The 10,596-nt window shown below is 41.5% G+C and overlaps 1 pseudogene; it reads right to left on the reverse strand.

Moving 5' to 3' along the window:
• Positions 1-8,551: 8,551 nt before the first annotated feature.
• LOC102818646 lies at positions 8,552-8,957 on the reverse strand (annotated as a pseudogene).
• Between the last annotated feature and the right edge of the window lie 1,639 nt (positions 8,958-10,596).

The following is a 10,596-nucleotide window of genomic DNA, read 5'->3' on the forward strand; positions in this document are numbered from 1 at the left end:
TGGACTGGTATTGGACATTTTGAACCTGACAACCACATGGTTTACTATGCCAGGAATGACAAATTGAAGAGGAGTAGTGGTGTATTCATTATCAGAAAGACCATATCCAGATCAGTCATGAGGTACAATGCTGTCTGTAATAGGATAATATCCATGTGCCTACAGGGAAGCCCAGTTAATACCACTATTATTCAAATTTATGCACCAACCACTAAAGCCAATGAGAATGAAACAGAAGAATTCTACCAACTTCTCCAATCTGAAATCAATCAAACATGCAATCAAGACGTATTGATCATTACTGGTGATTGGAATGCAAAGGTTGGGAGCAAAGAGGAAGGATTAGTAATAGGAAAATATGGCCTTGGTGATAGAAATGAGGCTGGAGAATGCATGATAGACTTCTGCAAAACCAATGATTTGTTCATTTCAAATACCTTCCTTAGACAGCGTAAGAGACGACTATACACATAGACCTCACCAGACGGAATGCACAGAAATCAAATTGACTACATCTGAGGAAAGAGACAATGGAAAAGCACCATATCATCAGTCAAAACAAGGCCAGGAGCAGACTGTGGAACAGACCATCAATTGTTGTTGTTGTCAGGTGCCATGGAGTCGGAACCAACTCATAGCGACCCCATGCACAGCAGAGCAAAACAATGTCTGATCCTGGGTGAACCTCACTACCGCTGCCACAGTTGAGTAGAAATGCCACCTGGCCAATCCATCTCGTTAGGGGTCTTCCTCTTTTTCTCTGACCCTCCACCTTACCCAGCATGACATCCCTCTCCAGCGACTGTTTCCTCCGAACAATGTGTCCAAAGTATGAGACACGAAGCTTAGCCATCTTGACCTCCAAGGAGCACTCTGGCTGCACTTCTTCCAAAACAGATCTATTGGTTCTTTTGGCAGTCCATGGCACCTTCAGTATTCTCCTCCAACACCACAACTCAAAGGCATCAATTCTTCTACGGTCTGCCTTATTCACTGTCCAGCTTTCATATCCATATGAGGTTACTGAAAATACCATGGCTTGGGTCAAGCGCACCTTAGTCCTCAAGCTGACATCTCTGCTCTTCAATACTTTAAAAAGTTCCTGTGTAGCAGATTTGCCCAATTCAATATGTCTTCTGATCTCTTGACTGCTGCTTCCACGAGTATTGATAGTTGATCCAAGAAGAATGAAGTCCTTGACAACTTCGATCTTTTCTCCATTGATAAGAATGTTGTTTATTGGTCCAGTGGTGAGGATTTTTGTTTTCTTGACATTGAGATGTAATCCATATCGAAGGTTGTGCTCTTTGATCTTCATAAGTAAATGTTTCAAGTCCTCTTGACTTTCGGGGGAAGCAGTCACAGACAGTATACAAAAGAATTATTGTGGCTGTGCTTTAAATAAACTTTATTTGTTATTGTTGTTAAGTGCCGTTGAATTAGTTCTGACTCATGGCAACCTTGTAGATGGTTTCAGAGGAGAAGCTGGTGAATTTGAACTTCCGACCTTATGGTTCAAACCAGCCTTTCAGTACAGTGCTTATGTTATAAAGCCAACACACTATATAATCTATCAACATTCCTAGTTTATTATTATTATTATTATGCTTATGTTATAGTTAGTGCCACATCAGGACTCCAAACTTTATTTATGAACCTTGAAATATGAGTTTCATATAATTTTTACATGTCACATAATACTAGTTTTCTTTCTTTTTTTTTTGCAACCACTAAAAAAAATGTATATAAAAATGTATAAATTATTCTTAGCTCATGTGCAGCACAAACACAGGTGGCAGGTCAGATTTAGCTAATACGCTATAGTTTAAGGACACTGGAAATAAAGCAATCTTAATTTCCTTGTCCAAGATCAAAATTGAAGTATCTTCTCAAAGTGGTAAGCCACAGCCCAAGTATTTCTGATCTACTGAATTATAGAGGAGGAAGTTGAGAATGATTGGTGGATAATCCAGGTGATTATCACTTTAGCTGTGCCTGTCCTTTCTTTTATCTCCTACTATCTTACTTAAAATCATTCCATTTGTTTGGAGTAAGACTATTGGCTTTTTCTCACTGTCACTCACAGAAGTGACCACATGACACAGACCTCATCAATCACAACACTTCATTCTTTTGACTAATGATTATGTAATTGCATTGGCTAATACCTGCAATTCAGTGTTATGTAATATTTTTGTAATGTGTATAATTTTTCTTGCTTCTTGTTTTGGGCTTCAGAAAGAACATCTCTGTATGAAGTGCAATGCTAGTATTGAGCTTGAAATTATCCCTTGATTTGTATTTTATGGACTTGTATTTTCTTTTTTATACTAGTAATTTTTTCCCAGGTGCTCTTTTTTAATATCAGTAGATACGATTTTAGGATTAAATATAATGAATTATTTTTCTAGTATTAATCCATCTTTGAATTTGTGGAATAAAGCTCATTTAGTTATGGTGTATTCTTAGTTAAAATTAAAAAATAAATTTGAACTGTTTTAATTTTTAATTTTTTTTTCAGCAAGTGTTGCACTGTTGCACGTGCTTCATAAAAAGAATTCAGAAGTGTTACTCCTTTACTGTTGTTGCTAAGAAATGATGAGTTAGTTCTGACTCATAGTATCATGTATATCCTGATCCCCCTCTTTGGGAATCTGAATAATCAAATTCACCTTCAGTCTTCACCTCTCAAGGATGCAAGCACATTGGTCATTCACTCAAAGTGAAAGTACACTTCAGAGAGAAATGAGTCTGTCTGCATGAGTGGAGAAGGCCCTGAGGAATTGGGGAACAGGATTTAGTAAACTCAGGATTCCTCCCCTAGGTGAGTTGTTCTGCCCAGGGGAAGTTTGGGAGGTCATAGCTGGGATTCATCAGCACTTTTCTGCGTGTTCATCAAATGCCAAGTCTGGTGTTTTTAATTTTATGCAGGGGTGGATTCATAGGTTAATATTACAATAAGCCAGTAGACTTCAAAAGGTCACGCTAAGGACAATCTTCCACACCATAAACCACAAGGTGTGTCTGAGATTTTTGTGGTTAGTGTTCCTGGTTTTCAATCAGTTTATTGTGGTTCCATCTTTCCTTTGGTATGGGCCAAGGAAGGAGGGACTTAGAATGTCCCTAATTTGTTCCTATTATTCCCCACTGAGGAGAAAGGAACCTCAAAACCATTTGAGAAGTGGGGCAAATAATCTTCTTCCTACTGATTAGGGATGTAAAAAGATTGACGTTTCTAGTCCAGCTCCCAAACTCTCCCTTCATACTGGTGTCCCTGTCTCCTGGGGCTGAGAGGCATATATCCTACCCTGACTTTGTCCAGGGGATCCAGTGTGATTGGAACAATGGTATAACCCTGCTGATTGTGCAAAACTTGGATCTTGATAGCCTGAAGGTGAGAAGAAACAAACTTAACTGATGTGTGGAGTATACAAGGTCCAAAGAGTAACAAGAGGAAAATTATGGAAAGTGATCCTAGTAGGCAACATAACTAGGTAGCTCATTTCCAAATTTGTGACCAAGAGCCCCAGGATTCTGAAATTGTTGGTGGATTTTGGCGACTCAGCCAGTTAGTTCTCTGGTGGTGTCCCTGACAACACCAGATTGATTCACATAGAAACAACATTCTTCTAGGGAAATGCATAGCCCTCCTTTTCCTGCTGTTAACATATCTAAGCCTCACTGATTTTGGAGCGTGATGGCTGTGAGTAAATCTAGCTGATTTTGAATAACTATGATACTCTAGTGGTTACGAATCGGGCTGTGAACCTTAAGGTCAGCGGTTCGAAACTACCAGCTGCTCCGCGGGAGAATGATAAGGCTTTCTACTCGCGTAAAGATTTACACCCTCGGAAACCCTGTTACAGGGTCGCTATGGGTCAGAACCGACTCGATGGCACTTAACAACAACAACAACAACATGATACTCTGCACAATCTCTTTCAAATTCTTAGCAAGGTCTTGGGACAAGGTTTGATAATCTGAGAGAGGTGACAAGCCCTCCTGCCCCTAGGTCCAGCCCTGCAGTGATTCCCACCCCTACTAAAAGGGGAATGAACTGCATAACTCTTCTGGTCTTTTCGTGGGAGGCTAAGGGAACTGGTAAGGATTGGTTGTTGGGGACAATATCTATTTTAGGTGCTAAATTAACAAGAGTGCAGGTTCCTGTCTAGTTGGCTGGGAGACATGGATAAGTGTTGATTCCACACAAGAAGAAGATTCCTTGGTGTTCTAAGCATAAATTAGTTTCTATAGTAAACAAGCAGGTAAATTGTTGTTTTGTTTTCCCACACCAATAGACTTCCTGTTAAAACAGTTCCTGTTAAAGGTTAGAAGGAACCTGAAGGGACTTCTGAGGTAGCCCTTGTAGGTTTATTTTCTCCAAACATAAAGTTTCTCTTGGTGTCTATCAAGATCCATTCTCCTGGCCCATTACATTGGGGGATTAATAAACACTCCGAAACCTGTGGGTTATTGCAGTCTTCCCAAAAAAAGGGTTCACATAAAAGCGAGGCCTCCCTAGCAGAAGCCTGAATTTTTATTTAGTAATTGGGTTTTCTGGGCCTTTAAAGAGGGTTTCCCTGAGAATCATTCTGGTTTAGAAAAAGAAACTTATTGGGTCACCTGGAAATTAGCATAACCAGAGGTGTAGTTGCAAGAAGAGCTTGAGAGGCCTCCCAAGCAATGGCCTGATGACTCTGAAACCTTTGGATACAAAGTGGAGTTTGGAACTTACGTGTGGTGTGGGTGGTTACAGGTTCCCAAATAGGTTTGTTAGGTGAAGAGATACTGGTAAGGCTATTTAGGTACAATTGTAAAAGTTGGACAGTCCTCCCAGTCAGTGTGGACTTTGTTGTGTCTTTGAGTTGGAAGTTATAAAGTTCATTTAGATGCATCAGTTAAAAGTGGGGCCTCCATGGTACTTAGGATGGAAAATTAGGTTGTGTTGGGTCCATGTCCAGGCTGAGATTGGCGCAGCTACACACTTAGACGAGGACACAGGGAAGCACAACCAGCAATTACTAGCCAACCTGGGATTAATTTTATGAATGTATGTTGGGTGGGGGAATAGCAAACAGCAGCTGTTTGGTAGTCTCAGTTGGGGTCAGCAGGTGGCACTGCTGCTGTTCCCAGAGGGAGTGCCTGCTAATGGATATGCAGTTGGTCTTGGTATGTTTGGACTGTGTTTAGAATGTGGACCTTTTTGTCAGGTGTGCAGCGATGGGAAAAGATGATGGGAAATTCCCTCCAAATGAGTCCAAACAAGTTCAAGAAACTTCCCAGGACCATGTAAAAAGCTGCCCAGATTTTCTTTGATGGAGCCTAAATCTGCTAAGCTAAATGGGACTTAGACTCTCATAAGCCCTCCCACTGGGTCGGAGACCTCTTGTAGTGGTACTGTAGTTGGGAAAGAGGCATTCAAGGAGGAGATATATGTGGGAGGGATTAGTAATAAATGACCAGGGGTGAAGTAGACCTGCTTTCTGGCCCCTTTTCTCCTTTTGTTTCCTCCTCCATTCCCCATTTATTGAGGTGGCCTTGAGATGTTCCTGGCATTCCCTTTTCTCTATGGGGGAAGCTTCTAATCAATGCTGCCTCAATTGAGGGTATTCTTATAAACATAAAGACCTGGACATACAGGATCTCTGACTACATTCCCTTCCTCCTGCAAAATAAATCTAACTGAAGGGTAGTATTGGAATTTAAACTGCTGTAGGGGTCAAGATTCTGGATCATCCAGAGTTTTACTCAGGCTATGCAGTGGTACAAAAGATTAGTTTCTTTTTCTGGAGGCTGTCAAAGTCTAGAGTCTTCCAATTAGTAAGTCTTCTGTAGCAAGCACCCCAGAGATGTCCAAGCTGGGAGGGATTCACTTTGCTCCGTGGCACTATAGGGAAGAGAGAAAGGCGTAGCATGCCCACATTTCCAGCATCTTGAATCTGGGTAGTGTCCCTTAACAAAGTGGGATTTAGGCATCCCCGAAATTCCTCTTTGTTTTCCTGTAGGACAATTACATTTTGTCCCACTGCAGGAGACCATTGATGGCCCAGAGATTGGCCAACTGACCAATGATGCATGTGTCCCCCCCTCCGTTGGTGAAGGTGTGACCCATCACCACCAGCCTCTCCTAAGCCTCCCCTGAAATGCCATAGGTGATGTCCTACAAGGAGTGAATCCATTCTGGGGCGCAAGCCCCTTACTCTGTGCACCAGCATGGAATGTGGAATGGAGGAGAGAAGATTTGAATTCGTGGTAAATGGTAAATGCAGCCCTGCCCACCAGGCAGCCTGATTCCTTCATTCAGACTTGGCCCATTATATTTATTAGCTAATGTTCTTGGGAGACACAAGACTAGAATGGAGTAGTTGGGATGTCCCTACAATACAGGAGGTGACGAGTCATCAAGGCAACTGGTCAAGGACGGGAACTAAATTTACGAGGCTAGATTCATTCTTTTCCCATTTTCTTCCATACTTTATGACCACAATTATGTCTCGGGTCATGGATGGGTGGAACCCTCTGGACTGGACATACAGTAAAACAGCACCTCTGAATTCTTACCAATTACCATCTTTTCATTGGGTCAGAAGAATTAGCCAGAAGGCCTGACCCTGTTATATGTCTAGATTGCGGTCAATATTCTGGAGGACCTACTTTATGAGGGAGAGTTTTGAAAAGTCCAGTGGTTACTCACTTGCATACCTCAGGACAGAGTCTTAGTTCAGAGAGAATTTGCAGAGTAGTTATTCAACTAGAAGTCACACTTGCCTTCCAGAAACTCATAACAGGCTTGCAAAGGGGTACTCTGACCTGGCCCTAAGAAATTAAAAAATGCTGATGGATTACCCACCAAACCAGCTTCAAAGGTAGGGGTTTAAAGAGATAATGGTCAAGAGCAGCTGAGACTAGGCAGACTGAAACCGAGTCAGAGTGGAGCATGTAACTGGTGCTCCTGAGATTCCCTCATAGGACTACGTGGAGGATTCAAGAGCATCCTGGCTGATCAGGCCTCATGAGAGTGCTCTCTGGAGAATCCAGTAATATTTATTGGGATTATGAAGGCGCCTGCACTTCATTGGTATGACCAACAACACCTCTGCAAGGATCTACTCTCACAAGAGATAAGCAAATCTCTTGGGCCAGAGGGAAGGAGTACATCTTTAAAACAGGACCTTGGAATAGAACTGGTGACATAAAATCCTGACATTAGAAAGAAAAAGTCAAGAGAAAGTGAGAGAAGTTCACACAGAAAATTATACACTCAAATCATAACCATGATGAGCAGACTCAGAGTACTCTTACACACTCATACCTTTCCTCAGGGGAAGAGAAGATGGCAATGAGCGATTTCTTGACATGATGTGATAAGCTCCTGGGTTTTGGCACCAAAGATGTCACATGTCTACTGTTCCTCTTCTTCAGGAATCTGATAATCAAACTCATCTAGTCTTGGCTTCTCAAGAAGGCAAGCACACCTGGCATTCCCTCATACAGTTTTATTGCAAAGTGAAAGTACACTTCAGAGAGAGAAGCAGATCTGTCTCCATGAGTGGAGAAGACCCTGAGGAAGTGTGGAGCAAGGTTTAATAAACTCAGGGCTCCTCCCTTAGGGGAGTCGTTTTACCCAGGGGGAATTTAATTGGGAGGTCTTAGTTGGGTTTTATCAGTCCTTTTCTGTGCCTGCATCAAATACTGAGTCTGGGGTTTTTAACTGAATGCATGGGTAGAAACATATGTTAATAATATTACAATAAGCCAGTATATGCCAAAAAGTCACACTAAGGATGAGTCTTAGTGTTCTGTGCATATCATAAACCACAAAGCTTGTCCAAGATTTTTGTGGTTGGTGTTCCTGGCTCTCAATGGTTCTGCCTTTTCTTTGGTATGGGCCAAGGAAGGAGGGGTTCAGGATATTCCTATCAATAGTGACTCTGTACAGGGTTTCTGAGGAGTATGGCTGGTTGGTTTCAACTAACTAACATTGCAGTTAGCAGTCTAGTGCTTATCCTACAGTGCCACACCAGCCCTTTCTAGTTTCCTAAACTATGGAAAAAATAAATTTCTGTTCATTAAAATCGCTCAATAGCAGCAGAAGATAATTAAGACAAGGCTCACTGTTGTTTTTATGTGCTTAGAGAAATCTTGTATAGAATTTCCAAGGAGAAGCTGGTGGGTTTGAACTGCCAAATCTGTGGTTTATAGTCCAGTGCTGATACTGCAGCGCCACATCAGAAGTCCACGTCCCATTTGTTTGTTGACCTCATTACCTCAAGGTAGATGAGGACATGGCTCATGGAGGCTTCTAGCTTTGTACACTAGTTTCTTCTCTGAGACTTTGATTTCTGTCTTTCTTATTTGCTTCTAATGAGTAGAGACCAATAGTTATATCTTTTTTTTTCCTTTTCTTACTAATACAACATTTATTTGTCTTTCCTCTGTCAAGCCCTGAGCCAATGACTTTCCCCAGGTTGCCTGGGGAGGTACAGGAAAAGGAATATACAGAGCAGAGGAGACACAGGAAAAAGAACTATGGGATGTGGAGACAGTGCCTTCACACGGCAAAGATGATGAGAAAAGCCACCATCAGACAAAAGAGCCGCGTGGCCTCTGAGAGGGCAAAGCTCAGAATGTCATAGGAGAAGAGCTTCAGAGAAGGGTTCCTGGTATAACCAATGATAAGGCTGCCAAACACAGTCCCAATCCCAGCCACTCAACTGTGAGAGCCTCAGCCCTGGTGAACTTGGCTGCTGTGCAGTGTCCCTTGAGACAGTGCTGGCTTGGAAGCTTCGACTAGGAGTAAGTGAGGTCAGGGAACAGAGATCCTGGGGCTGCCAAGCTGCTGAAGCTGCTCAGTGTCTGGGGTGGTTTCAGCACCCCTGCAGACAATGGTTGACTCAGAAGCTGAGAGGTCCTCCTGACCAGGGAAGGGTGGAGACGAATTTGGGGCAGGCAGACATTTTCAGTGGATGAGGGACTGTGGCAGGAAAGCTGCTCCAAGTACAGAGAAGGCAGAGAGGCCAATGGTTATATTTTAAATGACTGCTTGCAAACTTTTAAGACCCAAGGTGCTGGTCACCTCACTAGTATGCAGAGTATGAACTTTGTTAACTATATTATCGATTATAAATTGACTGAGTTGTACATGAGACTAAGGTCCTAAGCCTTCAAACCCAAAAAACCAATCTTGCAAGGTACTGAGAAGACTCCTTTACAAATATACATGCACACACATGTAGACCTGTGCATACAGACCCTTCTATCTGTGAACACATATGCCCAGTCATACTTTGCTGTTGTTCAGAACTGTTGAATCAGTTCCTGATTAGTGAACCTGTATAAGGGTTTCAAGGAGCTACTGGTGGGTTTGAACTGTCAACCTTCCAATTAGCATTCCGGTGCTTATCTTAAAGTGCCATACTTTAGTTGGTTGGAATTTATTCTCTATTTTATAGTTTTTATTTCCTATACCCTAAGAATTTAAAACGTTCAGATATTTCCTGTGGCGTATTAATTTAAGGAGTCCTAGTTTAGTGCAGTAGAATAAGCATTGAACTGCTAACCTGAAGGTCATAATCACTATGAGTCGAACTGATTGGATGACACTTAACAACAACAACAACAACAACAAAATTTACTTAAAAGAGTGTTTGGTTAAATGTCAACTCCTTGGCCTACCTTTTTTTTTTTTGAGAATGCTGTTAATATTGCTGAACTTCTTCTAATGTTGAAAGAGTATGTTGCTGTAGAGAAGCTTGTGCCAACATAATTTAATTCCCCATAGGCGACTTTTTGTTTGTTTGTTTGGCTCATGGCTAAAAAGATTCTTTCCCAATCTACAAAGCCCGATAGTATTATTAAATCTATCTTGGGTTTGAGCTTTCTGAGTCAATTTTTGCGGTGCATGAGAATAAAAGTCTTGTCGGAACTACTCGACGGCACTTAACTACAGCAACAGTGAAGGAACGGAGTCATGGTGTGGCTCCGTAGGATAAGCACTCAACAGTACTTAGCAACAGCAATTCAGGTATGTTTTACAAATTACATCAAAAAATGTTTTCATTTAGTTTCCCTTGTTTCATTTTCTTTTGAGGGAACTCCAAATTAGGGTGGTTTTTGCCCATTTTGTGTACAAACCATTTTCTCTCAAATTCTTGGTTATTCCTGTCCTCATCAGTGTTTTACTTTTTTCCTAATTTCTATCCACGAGTCTCCTCATTTTGCAGTGTCGAGATTCCACTGTGTACCTGGAAATGTAGTCTTCATGTTTCAAATACTTTCTCCATTTTATTGTATTGCATTATTTTCTAAATTCTACCCGTTCCCATTTGAAGTTTTACTGTTGCCTGACTATCATCCCCTACTGTGTGGCCAGCTCTCCTCTGAGTTCTTGTGGTCTTCCTTCACAACCTGATTTGTTTTATCAAAGTCAAAAATTGTATTAGTCAAGCTGGAGTGATATGCTATAGTATTGAACTAAAATACCACCACACTGTGATTGCTTCTGAAAGTCCGGATCATTCTTATAATTGTCTCTGAATTTCTCAAGTCTTTGAAATGAATCTTCAAAATTGTCAGCTCATTTCCATGTACTTTGGA

The sequence above is a fragment of the Chrysochloris asiatica genome, unplaced genomic scaffold (assembly GCF_000296735.1).
Source record: "Chrysochloris asiatica unplaced genomic scaffold, ChrAsi1.0 scaffold00069, whole genome shotgun sequence".
NCBI lineage: Eukaryota > Metazoa > Chordata > Mammalia > Afrosoricida > Chrysochloridae > Chrysochloris > Chrysochloris asiatica.